A 14,626-nucleotide genomic window follows, 5' to 3' on the forward strand; every position below is an offset into this window, starting at 1 on the left:
AGAGGGAGGGCGAAAGAGATAAAAGAGAGAGAGAGAGGAGAGAGAGAGAGAGATAGAGGGGAGGAGAGAGAGAGAGAGAAGAGAGAGAGATGGAGAGAGAGAGGGAAAGAGAGAGGGGGGAGAGAGAAAGGAAGGGAGAGAGAGAGAGAGGAAGGGAGAAAGAAAGAAAAAGAGAGAGCGAGTCAGAGAGAGAACGAGCATGTGTGGTAAGGAAGATATACATTAGTTTTACCACAGTGATAAATATGTGTGTGCACACACAGCTCATTTCTGAGTTTTTTTTTTGTGTGTGACTACTCTTGTATATTTACTACCTTGCCCGAGCCCCCAAGGCCGGACACTGACCACAAGGGTATTCCCTGCTACCATTCAGACTAAATAGATGAGAATTTGCAGTGAGCTTTCATGTGTATTTTGTCATGTACCGGCAGCAATCTGGCACTGGTCTCTGACCTTGTGTTGAGTTTCTCATCATTTTCAGAGGTGAATGACTTGTGGTCTTGGGTCCAATGTCAACTATCCTGTGTCCTCATAAAGCCTGAGATTACACCATGGCCCCAAGACTTTTAAAAAATAAGTCATTTGTGTAACTAATGGTAAGAAATATTCAATATCATTTTTTCAGTCTCTGAATGAATTTGAATTACAATCCTGTAGAAAAGACAAGGGATGCTGACCTGAATACTTCCTGTTATGTCCTTACTACTCAACCACATAAGAGAATTTCTGAGTCGTTTTAGAATGCATGCCAGCTGCTCTTTTGCAGCAAGACCAAATAACATTGCAAATAGCATTGCAAATAAAGTCCTTGATTTGGGATGGACACTTGTTTCTGGAGGTGGGCACACATCTGGTTTTCCCTTTACAACTTAGTAACGTAGGTGACCTTTGATCAAGCACTTATATTTGAGAACTTTAGTTTTGCTCTTTGTGGAGCAAGGATAGAACCCTTCCCTGATAGGGTTGTTTGGAAGGTTAAATGGTTTTGGAAACTGTGAAGCACTCTCCAAATGTAGCCTTTTGGAGGCAAAGAGAAAGAATAGAGTATAGAACAAGAGAGGGAACTGGGCATGGCGGGGGAGGGGGCTGGGGGACGGTAGAGAAACAGACAGAAGAGAATGAGTCAAAGCAGGATAGAAAAGACTGGCCTGTCTCTTGGTCCTCTTGTCATCAACGGCCTTTGGTTGTTTAGCCCCTGGAGGGTCTTCTGTATGCCAGACGCTGGGAGAGGTGCTAGAGTGCACACCATAACCAGGGAGACACTTGTTCTACACGGCAAGGAATTGAGGCCAGAGTTTCTCAGCTGTGGCACTGTTGACACTTGGGTTAGATAATTCTGTACTGTAGGAGACTTTCCTGTGCACTCCTTGGCTTTGCTCTTGAGATGCCAACACAATCATCTCATGCTCCCACTCCTCCAGTTATGACAACCCAAAATATCTCCAGACACTGGGGAATGTCCCCTGATGGGCAAAATCACACCTCATTGAGAACACTGCTGTTGCCAGACATTTGTCCACATACCTAGGATATGCTGCAACTGTGAGGCAGATCCGGTCTGTCATGCAGGCCACCATGGGCTTTACAGACCCTGAATGCTTCACCTGAAAACACTAAGCAGAGAGGCTGGGCATGGTGGCTCATGCCTGTAATCTCAGCACTTTGGAGGTTGAAGCAGGAGGATTTCTGGAGGCCAGGAATTTGAGCCCAACTTGGGCAACATAGTGAGACCCCCATCACACACACACACACACACACACACAATTAGCTGGAAGTGAAGATGCATGCTTGTGGTCCTAGCTACTTGGGAGGCTGAGGTGGGAGGCTCACTTGAGCCCAGGAGTTCAAGGTTACAGGTGCCACTGCACTTCAGCCTGGGTGACAGAGCAAATCTCTCTCTCTCTCTCTCTCTCTCGCTCTCTCTCTCTCTATATATATATGTATGTATTCCAAAGTACATAAAAATTTGAAAGAAAGTTGACCTTCAACTCTTTTAGGAAAGAAAAAATTGGTTAAGTGAGATTATTTTCTAGACAGGCAAGGAAAAGATGAGAAAGCTAATAGTAAGAAAATTAGGAGCAAAAAGACCCCAAGTTGATTTCGTGAGCTGAATCATAGCTTTGGGACACAAGCTTCTGATAGAAGGGGTGAGACTCTGGGTTTAATTGCAACCCAAAGGAACTGGACAGATGTCTGCTCCTAACAAATTGGATCGTTGGAGTAAAGGAAGACTTGTAGGGAAACCTGGTGTCAATGTTTCCCTACTTTTGTATTTTAAACCACTAAAAACAAACAAACAAACAAATAAAAACTTGCCATAACTGAATTTGTTTCATCTATTTTCTAGGAAGTGCCCTGTTTTCTCTGTTCTCCTTCTTGCTTTGCCAAGAAGTAACCAGTGGGCTTCTTTTGAGAACTGGTATTTCTTGACAAACCCCTAGAACCCTTTTTTCAAGTCCTGGAATGAAATGTGCAAGAAGACTTTACATCAAACTGCCCCCAGACTGTGCAGTTTTTTCCACCTTGGCCAGATGTGCATTTGCAAAGAGTATTTTATGTGAAAGGAATTTGTTCAGCAGAAAAAATTACAAAGAAGAAAGTAGATGCAACATTTTCTGTACTTTTGAGAAAACATTTTTAAGCATGCAAAATCCTGCAGTTTGTAGGAGGCAAGAAAAAAAGACAAGTGAATTTGTGATAGGACATTAGAAAATTAGGATAGTAGAATATTAGGAGCCATTAGGAGCCACTTTTGCACTATTTTCAGTTTTATTTTTTATTGAGTAGCTGCTGACACCCCCAGAGTTTCACAGAGTTGGATTATAGTAGCTGAAATTCTTGGAAATTTCACTGGGTTTTGTTTTGGGGACAAGCTGGTTTATAACTGCTGTTTTTGTTCATATACTGTCAAGGAGATTGAAGTTTATTTGAATGTTCCTTTTATTTTTAAATGGCATTTGGTACTGGGCACGGTGGCTTTTGCCTGTAATCCCGGCACTTTGGGAAGTGAAGGGTAGGATTTCTTGAACTCAGGGGTTCAAGATTAGCCTGGGTCACATATTGAGACCCCGTCTCTACAAAAATAAAAACAACAACAAAAAAGAAAATTGTGGAAACGTGCCTTAATATGGGAACCTAAGCCTGACCAACAAAGTGGTTAATTCTCAGCATCATTACCTTGCTTTGCCCCCCAACAGTTTATCTGGTTCACCTATATCTCACTGTTTTGATCTGCAGAATGGGAATATTGATATATCGTTTCACAGAGGTGAAGAATGTATTATCTAAGATCCTTGTGGCTTTCCTGACAGCTGACGCTTAAAAAGGTCAAAATGTTTTCCTCCGGTCTATGTTATAAAAATGTTCACCTGCTTTACAGAAGCCTGCTTTCTGTGTACGTTTTCGATTACATTGGCTTGGGTATTTATCTTTTCAATATGGCACTATTACCCTAAGGTACATATTTTTCAGATCATTATAAGATTCCTGGTGTGATAACACCGGAGAGGGAAAAATCCATGCATGCAAGCCAGACTTGGAACAGTTTGAGCTTTTATGGCCAGATTGTACTGCTTATTTCTAAGCTAGACATCTGCAATGAGCAGTAGCCCATACTTAAGCCATAATGCATGCTTTTGAGGTCACTGCCGGTTATTATCTGACCGGTAATGACCACAGAACTATACATTATTGCTATTAGGAGCCATTTTTGCACTATTTTCAGTTTTCCTTTTTATTGAGTAGCTGCTGACACCCCCAGAGTTTCACAGAGTTAGATTACAGTAGCTGAACTTCTCGGTAATTTCACTGGGTTTTGTTTTGGGGAGAACCTGGTTTATAGCTGCTGTTTTTGTTCATGTGCTGTCAAGGAGATTGAAGTTTATTTGAAATGTTCCTTTCACTTTTAAATGGCATATGGGGCTTTTCACCCTCAGAAGCCATGTTTACTGCCCCCACCCCTTCCCTTTTAAATTAGGGATTAAGGTTAGAGGAATTGAATTTGTTTATTTTCTTATTCTTTCAGAATAATTGGTTATTATATTTCAGGAAAATCACAATGTCATTATTACAAGTTCTGGAATTATAAAGCATCATATCAGGGGCTTTACTTTTCTATAAGAAGAAATAAGAACAAGGTCCAAGCTGAACTGATTTCAAATGTTTCCCCGTGGTTGTAATTTTAAATCATATTTATGATTGTTTGTTCCGAATCTCACTGAGAAAACAATAGTGCTAGAGTCTGAATTATAATGAAAGATCTTTATTTTTCAAATGTGTAAGCATTCCTTTTTGGAATATTTACTTTTAAATAAAACACCACGGAGTAGTTTCCTTGTGTGCAAAAGCTCACTATTTCATTGTTAGCCTCAATCAACTTTAATTTTCTGTGGAAATTCAAATAATTATTCAGAAAGCAACACAAGGGGAAGGAAGCAGGAATTGGGCACCAGGACTATGTGATCCTGGATGTGAATTCGCTTGCTGAAAGTGCACAGGTGATACGAATGATTTTATTCAGCTGAACAGTTGGATATAAAGGTTTTACTAATGCAACCTCCTTTTGACAGCTTCTACTGTTGGACAACAGGCTTCATTATATTTACCATGTTGATTTATTATTTTTAACTTCTTTTACATATGTACGCATGCTCTGTTGCGGTTCCTCTTCTTTCTTTTTTCATCACTATGTGGACTTCTGAAGGAGCATATTAACATTTTTAATGGGAAATTTTATGTAGTAATAAGAAACAACTAACATTAATTATTATACTTGTCTAAAGTAGAGAGGGACCTCCACCATATATCTTTGTCTATTTATGTAACTGTCTAATGATGGATAAATTACGCCCTAGTTGCTGCAGTAAATTAAAAAATAATAATAATCCAAGCTAGAGAAGCAGTTTTATAAAACTGTGGTTCTACAGAAATATTTCAGGAGCTGATGAAGTTTCCCCAAGATTTTGTTATTGTGTTATAATGTGTGTCATTGTGGTCCAGTTATTGAGACAAGAATTCTGGTCTGTGATATTTTAAGCTATCCTCTATAATCTGTTACTATCAATTTTTTCCCCATAAGAGAAATCAGATAGGTGGGAAGTTGCAATACATTTGATTCTTTGATTTGATTCAAACTAGAGGGGCATTGAGTGCTTGGATGATGACAGAATGATCTCTTTTATACTCTTAGATACATAATCCCAAGAAGGTTGACATCAATTTGTTAATTGGTAAGTGCTACTGTAATTATATGCATAATCAGGGAACTTTTGAATCCAGATTATTTACTCGCTCTCAGGAAATGAATCTACTGGGGTCAGATATTAGAGAGCTTGTTTATTAAGTGGGACCCCTGTAGTCACAAAGTGCCGACTGGCTCTGCCCTAGGTGCAGCCTTCTTCTAGATGCTCCCAGCAGGTGTCAATGGCACAGAGCCTCGAGTACTTATTGATCCAGATTCAAACAGTTCATTAATCTAAGCACACATTATATAGATTTTTCAATGTAATTTTGAAAGGGTTGAAAAACTGTATTGAGTGATGAGAGATGATACTCAAATTATGCTTTTTATAGCACATGTCTCCTGGAATTGGGGCCTTCTAAACAGGCTGGACGCTGGGACATGTGGCACAGAGTTGCCTCTGGATTTAGCACCTCTGCCACTCCCAGTGCTGAGGTGATCGTTTGAAAAGTTTGCCCAGAATTCCTCTTTCATAATTTTTTTCCCTTTCCTTATTTGTGTAATCACTTAGGCTCTCTAAATGATGCCCACATTAAAAGTCAGTCCTTTAGAGATGTCAAGGCTGGGAACACATCCCATGGGGGGCAAAACATGGGTTAGGATGCTTTTGTCTTTCTCATGGATACAGTAGAAGTTTTCCAAAAGTTTTCCATTCCTTCTCAAGATCTTTAGTACACCTACCAGGTAGCTTCAGATAATGTGTCTTGTGTTTTTAAATCAACAAAGTGAGACCCTGAGATCTGGAAAAGGTGCAAAAAGAATCACTGCACATATTTCAATCACCTCATAGCCACCATTTTGTATGTCTCCAGTTGAGCCATGGTGACGTTACCTCTAGATGGGCCTGACTTGTAGGCAGAGTTGGCTAGTGTTTGACTTATCCTTAGTCTGTCGTTCGTGTTGTCAGGTCTTTTAATTTAGAATAATACTTTTACAGCCTGTGCTAGAACTGAGCCTGGGACATGTAACCAGTTGTCTTATTCATACTAATGTGTAAATGACTGGTACTGGCTTATTTCCAAGAGAAAAAGCAATAGCAATAGGCAGGTCATAAGAACTCAACAGGTAGAAAGCACAGAAAACCGGAAAGGCTAGAGGTCATTGAACATCCCCCCAGTGCCCCAATGCGGCTCATACATCTTGCCTTGATAGGCATGACTTGTCAACCGAGTTGGATTACAAACAGAATATTTCTTTGATTAGTGAGAAATATTTACCTAGTTTTGTTTTAATTTGCAGTTTAATAGAACTACGTGGTCCTATTCTCTTGGATCTCATTTGTAACAACTTTGGGGGGGGTTTCATCCCTTCTTTTAGCAAAGACTCATCAAACCCTATTATGTGTTGGGCATTGGAGAAAGCAAGTCAGACATGGGCCTTGGTTTGGAGGCAGCCACATCACTGATTTGTCAGGAGATACAGAATAATGGCAAGTTGGTGAGTGCTGGACTTGTGAGAACAACCAGTATTATCAATGTCCAGAGGAGAGGACACCAATTTTTATTTGGACCAATGTGGAACGACTTATCAGGTGACATTGATCTAGAATTCAATTCAATCTTTCTCTCTCTCTTTCTCTCTCAGGTTTTCCAAGGTTGAGAAAATTACTAGAACTGTTCAATATCTGTAACGGCACACTAGGGACTGTATTTTAATTTTATTTTAAACCTAAAGTGTCTAGGTCTTCTCATCTTTGTGAACTGGCTTGAGATGCTGCAATCCTGCTGACCTGTTGGATTAGAATGCTATCATGCTTAAGGATGCTTAACTAGTGGGGTGCAATTATGCTTACTCAGGCATTTGTGGCTGATTAAAACCTTATTTCCAGAGCTTGCCCATTGTTTCAGAAGTAATTTGTGCATGATCATGGAAGTTACGGTGTTACCTATTTATGGTATCTTGAGCAAATTCTGTACTAAGGTATTGAGTTGTTGGATTATTAAAAAGGGTTTGCTTTATAAGGCCACAGTTCTGTGAGAACAAATGTTTTTTTTTCTTCTTCTTCATTTTTAAGGAGAATACAATAAAAGGCATGTTGGTATCTTTCACATACCATTATGCAGTTCAAGGTGTAGGTGGGTCTGAGTTAATAAGGGATGGCTTACTGGAAGAAACAGATTTTATTCTAAATCTTAAGGCACGAGAATGAAAAATGGAAAGCTTAGGCAGATCCAGGGATGGGAAAGAGGTTAGTAAAAATAATCTGAAATGGAGGACTCTGTCAACTTTAGACTGTATTGCGCTATATATCCACTCTATTCAAAAGTATCTTCATCTTAAGGACTTTCAAAGTTCTATCTTCTCCTTTGACAATCTAGAATGAGTGATGCTATAAGTTAAAGGTCAACAAACTTTCCTTTTCTTTTGTAAAGGGCCAGAGAGTTCATATTTCAGGTTTTGTGAGCCGTGTGGTCTCTGTTGCAACGAATCAATGCTTCTGCTCATACTGTTGTAGCTTGAAAGCAGCCATCGACATTACATAAATGGGCTGTGTCCCAATAAAACTTTATTTACAAAATCAGGCAGTGGACCAGATTTGGCCTGTGGGCCACAGTTTGGTGATCCCTGCTCTAGGTAATTGTTCCTAAAATATAGTCCTTTTAGTACCACTGTCATGATATCACTTAATCTGAATAGCAGATGCAATTTTTATTTATTTATTTATTTATTTATTTTGCGTTGGAGTCTCACTCTGTCACCCAGACTGGAGTACAGTGGCCGCTCCCGGCCACTGCAGCCTCGACTTGCTGGGCTCTAGCGATCCTTCCTCCTCAGCCTTCCAAGTAGCCAGAACTACAGGCGTGTGCTACCACGTTTGGCTAATTTTTTAGATTTATTGTAGAGATGAGATCTCACCAAGTTGCCCAGGCGGGTCTCGAACCTGCGGGCTCAGGCAATTCACTCACCTCAGCCTCCTAAAGCGCAGGATTACAGGCTGAGCCACCGAGCCCAGCCAGCAATTTTGTTTACTTAATTTTTCTTCTTTATATTGATTGATCTTTTTTCTTTAAAAAATAATCTAAATTTACTTTTAAAGCATCCTGTATCACTACCATGAAAAAGCAATATTATATGTTATTAATAAAGAATCATCAAAAAGTAAATGTAGTGAAAACAAAACAATAAGGTCATGTACTACTAATTATGTGCATACCATCTTTTGAGAAACATTGATAGTAACAAAAAATATGGCTTAAAATTGATCTCTCAGAATTTTTTTTTTTTTTGGTCAGGGTCTCACTCTGTCGTTCAGGCTGGAGTAGAGTGGTACGATCACGACTCACTGCAGCCTCGACCTCCTGGGCTCAGGTGATCCTTCTGTCTCAGTCTCCTGAGTAACTGGGACTACAGGGAGTATGTGTCACCATGCCCGGTTAATTTAAAAAATTTTTTTTGTAGAGATGAGGCCTCACTATGTTGTCCAGGCTGGTTTTGAACTCCTGGGCTCAAGTAGTCCTACCGCACTGGCTTCCCAAAGTGCTAGGATTACAGACGTGAGCCACTGTGCCCAGCCTAGTTTCTCAGATGTGATGACTGTTCACTTAGATGTCTTTTTTTTTTTTTTTTTTTTGAGTTGGAGTCTCACTCTGTCGCCCAGACTGGAGTGCAGTGGCCGCTCCCGGCCACCGCAGCCTCGACCTGCTGGGCTCCGGCGATCCTTCCGCCTCAGCCTTCCGAGTAGCCGGAATTACAGGTGTGCGCTACCACGCCAGGCTGATTTTTTGTTTTATTGTAGAGATGAGGTCTCGCCTGCCCAGGCGGGTCTCGAACTCGCGGGCTCAGGCAATCCACTCACCTCAACCTCCCAAAGGCGTGGGATTACAGGCTGAGCCACCGAGCCCGGCTCACTTAGATGTCTTTAAAGAATGTTGGCAGACAGGCTTATGAAGGCAACAGCTGAGCAAGGGCTGGAGCAGGGACTGTTGCATAGACATTCAACACAGTATGTGGCGCCCCCAGTGGGTTCCTGGGTTTTGGGATCAAATATAGACCATCCATTAAACTTGAATTTCTGATAAACAAGAAATAATAATTCTTGGCATAAGTATGTCTCATGCAATATTGGGGATATACTTATGCAAAACTATTGGTTGTTTATCCGAATTCAAATTTAATTGAGTCTTTTATCTTTTTTCCTCCCTAAATCTGGTTTTATAATCTGAATGTGTATGTCCCCAGATTCATATGTTGAAACCCAAGTCTCCAATGCAGTTGGAGAGGTGGGGACTAGTGCCTTATAAAAGAGACTTGAGGGAGCCCTTTTGACCTTCTACCATGTAAAGACACATAGAAGATAGCGTCTGTGAAGAACAGGCCCTCGCCAGACACCAAGTCTTCTGGTGGCTTGATCTTAGACTTCCCAGTCTCCAGAACTGTGAGCAATCCATTTCTATCACTTATGAATGAACCAGTCTAACGTATTTTGTTATAGCAGCCTGAATGGACTAACATGTGGCAATTTTACCACAGTCCAACAGCCAGAGTCAGACCAAGGACATGCCATGTACTAAGAGAGGGGGGCTGGGAAATGTGGCAGGTGTGGGCAGGGAAGCATCCACTTGGCCTGCTTAAAATTTAGTCTGTGGTGGGTCTCAGCAGGGGACAATAAGTTGACTGGGAGGTATGCGTCAGAAATGAAGGCAAGTTTTTGTGACTTGGAATTCCAACCAGGAGTTTGTACGTGATCCACTTCTACATTAAAAAAAAAAAAAAAAAAAAAAAAAGCCACTGGTAGATTATAAAGAAGTGCACGTGACCAGAGAGACACTAATCTTTCAAAGAACCTGAGTGTTAGCCTATTTATGTAGCTATGCCATGCCTTCAATGCTCTGGAAAAATAATCAAAGGAGAATTTAGAACTGTTCTCGGATTGTCAGTTTTTCATCTAAAACTGTTAATGTACATTAAACTTTTAATTAAAAAAAGCATATCCCATCACAAACTATTTTTAATATGGAATATTTAGCAGCAGTGCACACATTCTGTTCTGGGCTCCACCAGGCTATTAACCAGAATCATTTGGTTTAAAGTGAACTGAATTAGGTTGCGTACCCGCAGGTTAAGTCCCAGACAAATGATATTATTTCAGTTGTCGTCTTTACAAGGTGCATACATGTTTTTGGTTGTTCTGTGCTAGATAAAGTTGCAGCTCAGTTACGAGTCTCTGATGGCATCAGAAGTGTCAGCAACTGGCGGAGCCATTTATGAGCAAGAGGAAAGAGGAATCTCATTAAAGGTCTTTATAGCCCAGTTTTCACCTTCTTTTTTGGTTCGAAAATTAGTTAATCTATATCGTTGTATGCCTTGAAGACTTTAAAGGACACAGGTTGCCAGGACCGAGACCAAATATTTGAACAAGTTTGTGGGTTTGTTTGAGGATGCATTTGGACATGAAAACCTAAAGTTGGCAGGGATGCTTCTGCCCTCTTTTGTCAAAAATGATTGTCTTCTGAGTGATTTGGAAGTGATTATAATCAGAAAATAGTTTGAATGAGATAGAACCCTGATGATTCCTAATTCTGGCTGTCATGTGCGCCTGCCGCTTCTGTTTCTATTTGGAAAGAATTGAAGAGTCAGCGGATGGCCGTGGCTTTTTCAGGCCGAGAGTGAGCGCACCCCTGGCTCACCTGGCCACTAGGTGGCACTGCAGCCACGAGGAAGTGTGTTCACAGTTGCAGAGTTCGGCTGTGGCATTAAGGGAGTTCTTCAAGGCTGAAACTGGGGGAGGACAGCCTTTTTCACCTCTGGGTGGTCGGGATCGTAGGGCTCTTTTGCATTCTCCTGCATGCTTTGCGTGTCCAGGATGCTGTCGAAAGGGAAGAGGGTTCTTTGGTGAGGATGTGACGTTTCCTGTGTTGGCGTTGTAGAAAGCACACACACGCAAGTTGAAGATCTGCTAAGGGCTGTGTTGGCTGGGGTGTGGAAAGTGAGAGGCCATGTCACCCTTTTATGGTTTCTGAGCAGGATGGTCTGTTTCAACTGAGCAACAGATGGTGTCCCGACCTGTGCCCTTTTCTTGGGTGTTCATCTGCTGGAAATGTTCTCTTAGTAGACACGGCCAGGATTCTGGAAGATGGTGAGTGTCATAGCATCTCTCTTCATGCCAGCCTCCTCTTCTAGGTCTTTTCTGTCTGTCTTTAGCCAGTCAGGAAAAAAATAACATCATCCAAAAGTACTTTCTGTTTTTTTTTTTCTTTTTTGGACAGAAGCCATGTGTTTGAAACCTAGACACCCCACTATTGCCCCAAAGAAGGAGAAAAACAGCAACAAATAATTTAGTACGTGTCAGAGAGTGAAAACTGAATAATGGCGATACAGGTTGCTTTCAAAATACAAGAATTCTGGCAGAGAATTAGCAAAAATATTTCCTAAACAGTGAAAGGCACGATAGTAACTGAAATCGAAATGTGCCTGGTGAAATAAAACTTTCTATCAGATGACTAGAAGAAAAATCTGCGAGGGTATATTGGTAATTAAGTCAGCAAACAATGGGGATTCATCATGGAAGTGGTAACAGCTATGTTTATGGAGGCCCTACTATGTGCTAGACATTATTATATAACCGCGTAATCTTTAGACCAGAAATGGGTGGTATCAATCCATTTGGCACATAAAGAATGGTCGTGTAGACAGGTGAGTGCCTGGTGTGGGTTCTAATTAGATCTGCGAGGTTCTAACGCTTGTGTCTCAGTGTTTAGGAGATGACTTGAAGATGAAACATGAAAGCAGAGACAATGTTGATACTACTTCTCATTGTGTCTCCAAAACCTGCCTGGCTCATTTAAGAATTAGGTATATATTTGTTCAACCAAAAGATAAATACCAGACAACTGGATGGATTCTGTGGTGCTTGATTAGAAAACTAGTTAACTCCTGATGTAAAGAAAGTTGTAATAGCCTCAGATTTGGGTGTCCCTTTACAGTTTAGAATGACTGGAAACGTGCTGTATTTCATTCAACCCAGTCTCAGACCCTGAGTTCTCTGAGGTGGAGAGTATTACTGAATTTTACAAAATGAAGCAACTGAGGCTCGTGGGGTGAGGGAACCTTCCTGAGTCTGTGCTTGTTGAATCCAGGTTTCCTGATCCTAGGTTTGAGGGTATATAGGCAGCTTTAGCCTCCACAAATGCCCACGGAGCCATGTAACTTTGTATCAATTAACATTATGTGTAATGAATAACGTTTCCATTTTTTTTGGTTATGCATATATGATAAGGATTCCTCAAGCAAAACCAAGATAAGTAGTTTGATGGGTGAGAGTGCAGTATAGCCATATAGAAGCTATTTCACTCTTTTAAAATCTGTTTTTAAACTTTTACCGATAATAAATATTTGTTCTAGAAAACCGACAAAGTACAGATAAGGAAAATAAAGTATGATGAAAATCATTCATCATTTTCCTTTAGAGTTAGATATAAACATTTATATCATTTATACTTTTTCCTATGCATATGTATGTTTTAAAAAATAGATCATGCTTTATAATTTTCTTTCATAGCTTAGTATATTGTGCATATCTATATGTGTCAGTGAATTATTTTTACACTTTTTTGTTGAGTCAGTGTCTCACTGTTGCCCAGGTTGGAGTGCAGTGGCATGATCATAGCTCACCAAAGCCTCGACCTCCTGGGCTCAGGTAATCCTTAACTTCAGTCTCCCAAGTAGCTCGGACTACTAACACACACCACCACACCCAGCTAATTTTTTTTTTGTAGTGGCAAGGTCTTGCTATGTTGTCCAGGCTGGCGCCTGACTCCTGGACTCAAGCAAACCTTCCATCTCGGCCTCCCAAAGTGCTGGGATTACAGGAGGGAACCACCACGCCTGGCTATTTTTATATCATAACTTTTAATGGCTGCAAAGTGACCTGCTAGATGAACATCTAATTTATTTAGCCAATCCTTTATTGTTGGACATTTGGGTTATTTCCAAATTTTTTCTATAATGAAGCAATATGACAGCGAACCTCCTTGAATATATACTTTTGTGCAATTAGTCTTGACCCATTATTTTACAGATGAATTTCCATAGACCCAGAGAGGTTATGAAATTTACCTGCTAGGCAGAACTTGGACCAGACTTCAGGGCTCTTAAGTCCCTGACAGCTCTTTTTCTGCTACATCAGTGAGGCCGCGGAACCTCTCTGGCGGCTGTGGTCATTTCCTCCTGTGGAAAGGAAGGCATTCTTGGCATGTACCTGGAGTCACTGGGCACCAGAGCTGAGCTACCCCCAGAAAAGTCAAGAAAAAAAAAGAAAGACAGATAAGGTGATTTTTCTTGCTTGAACACTGCTAATAAATTCCTTCTTTAAACCCCTTTCTTCCTCTTTTTCTGTAACTTTCTATTTCCTTTGTTTCCTTCCTGCTTCTCCAGCCAACCTCCCTCCCTCCGTCTTTCCTTCCTACAACTGTCACTATAGCTAAGGTTTCTCCCTTCACGTTTCTCTTCTTTCTACTCTTTCCCTCCCCTAATGTCTTCATCTACCGCTTCTAGGCAACGAATCCCAGTCTGAAATTCCAGGCCTAATGCCTCCCCGCCCCCCGCCAGCTCGGCACTTCCTATTGACCGCGGGGCATTTGCATTCCTGGAGCCAGAACTTCTGATGAAAGCCTTTCCATTCTATGGGCTGGAGTCTCGAGTCCCCTGATTCTTGTGTCGTCTCCCTCATCTTGCCTAGTGCAGTCAAGTCGGTGTCACTGGCCTTCAGTCCTTCTCTCCCATTCCTGCTGCCTCTGCCCTAATTCCAGCACCCGTGACCTCTTGCCTGGACTATTGCAGTAGCCTCTCATGTGGTCCCGTGGCTCTTTTTGCTCCTTGGCTAATTCCTCTTGCAAAGGCTTGGCAGGTACATCTTCTGAGGTCATTGTTCTGTTCTGATCCGCACTGTCTCCGAACAGATTCCCGGGCTGTTAGTCTAGCCTTCAAGACTCTTTGTCATTCACCTAAACTACCTTCTTGGTCCCATCCACCCTCTTTCTCTGGTGTGGACCTTGTGGCTCAGTCAACCTGAATGCCTTGGTACTCCTTTTACAAACCTGGCTTCTAAGTGGCTGTGAGCCTCTATCAGGCCAGTTCCTGGGCCTGGAGTGCCTGTCCCCATCTGCCATCTAAGATCTTAAAACCTGAATGCCATCTCTTCCATGAAACCCTCCCTGGTTCCTTAAGCCAAAGGTGATTTTGTTCTTCTTGGGTTAATCACAACTCTTTGCTGGCAGTACTCAACAACCACTGTAGCTATTTGTGTGCATGTTTTATGTCCCATCTCACATCTTTATTTCCTCACGGGTAGGAACATGTTTGTCTCTCAAATCCCTGAAGTTTTTTTTTTTTCTTTTTTCTTTTTCTTTTTTTTGAGTTGGAGTCTCACTCTGTCGCCCAGACTGGGGT

This window comes from Carlito syrichta, unplaced genomic scaffold (genome assembly GCF_000164805.1).
Source record: "Carlito syrichta isolate Samal-C Ts95f unplaced genomic scaffold, Tarsius_syrichta-2.0.1 Scaffold304090, whole genome shotgun sequence".
Classification (NCBI taxonomy): Eukaryota; Metazoa; Chordata; class Mammalia; order Primates; family Tarsiidae; genus Carlito; species Carlito syrichta.